The 1,408-nt window shown below is 43.3% G+C and overlaps 1 non-coding gene across 1 annotated transcript; it reads left to right on the top strand.

Annotated features, from left to right (window-relative positions):
• On the top strand, positions 698 to 769 carry TRNAE-UUC. The gene has a single exon. It is a non-coding gene; the product is annotated as a tRNA-Glu (tRNA).

Below are 1,408 nucleotides of genomic sequence, written 5' to 3'. Positions count from 1 at the left end.
GCTCTATAAATGAGTGCTTTGGAGTCCCGTTCTGGCTCAGTGAGTTAAGAACCTGACCAGTATCCATGAGGACACGAGTTCGATCCTTGGCCCTGCTCAGTGGGTTGAGGATCTGGCATTGCCATGAGCTGTGGTGTAGATTTCAGACAAGGCTCAGATCTGATGTTGCTGTGGCTGTTGGTGTGGGCTGGCAGCTGCAGCTCTGATTCGCCCCTCGCCTGGGAACTTCCATGTTGTGCTGCTGCGGCCGTAAAAAAAAAAGTAAATAAAATAAACAAGTGCTTGGAATGTGCAAAATGCTTAGCAACTGGTATTCCTGTGCGTCTCTGTGGTCCCCGAGCAGAGAGCCCCGTTCCGTGGGTGAAATGGACAGAGAGGCTGATTTTGGTACAGTACAGTTACCAAGACCCCCGCAATAGGCGTCGTAAAATGCAAAAGACTGTTTTGGCAAGTATTCAGTGCACCATCACTGCAGATGTTCAAGCAAGGGCTGGACCAGAATTTTCTGGGAGGTTTCAAGGAGGAATTCCTGCATAGGGAAGAAAGTTGGAATATACTGCATCTCAGGTGTTTTCCAGTCCTTAGGGTTGAAGATTCTTTTATTTGCATTTTTTAAGTGATTTTATTTTTTTCCATTATAGTTGGTTTACAGTGTGAAGATTCTTTTTTTTCCTTTTGCAATAATAGTTTAAGGAGATCCCTGATGGTCTAGTGGTTAGGACTTGGCACTTTCACTGCTGCGGCCCAGGTTCAATCCCTGGTCTGGGAACTGAGATCCCACATCAAGCCACTACATGCTGCAGCCAAAAAGAAAAGAAAAAAAAAGAAAAAAGAAAGAAAGAAGAAGAAATAATAGTTTAATCAGGATGGCTTAACTAAAAAATCACTAACTTACCTTGAGAAAAAGAGAAGAATTGTAATACTACAAGGACTGAAACTATAAATCTTGAGAGACTAACTGATTTTCCTCTTTCTCTGCCGAATCCTCTTTTCTCTATTAATTTCTTACACTTCATTTCTCCTTGCAAATTCAGCTTCCACATGATTTTGACTTTCTGTGACTTCATTTTATTGAACGTGTTAAAAAATTTCAAACAGGAGTTCCTGTCATGGCTCAGCGGTTAGCGAACCTGGCTAGTATCCATGAGGATGTGGGTTCGATCCTTAGCCTTGCTCAGCTGGTTAAGGATCCAGCATTGCCGTGAGCTGTGGTGTAGGTCACAGATGCGGCTCGGATCTGGTGTTGCTGTGGCTCTGGCATAGGCTGGCAGCTGTAGCTCCGATTGGACCCCTAGCCTGGGAACCTCCATATGCCATGGGTGCAACCCTAAAAAGACAAAAAGACCAAAAAAAAAAAAAATTCAAACACATAAAAAAGAGAATTACATGACAAACTCCATTTACAGTT

The sequence above is a fragment of the Sus scrofa genome, chromosome X (assembly GCF_000003025.6).
Source record: "Sus scrofa isolate TJ Tabasco breed Duroc chromosome X, Sscrofa11.1, whole genome shotgun sequence".
NCBI classification, from domain to species: Eukaryota; Metazoa; Chordata; class Mammalia; order Artiodactyla; family Suidae; genus Sus; species Sus scrofa.
Note: the sequence above shows the minus strand (reverse complement) of the source record. Positions and strands in the feature narration are given on the sequence as shown.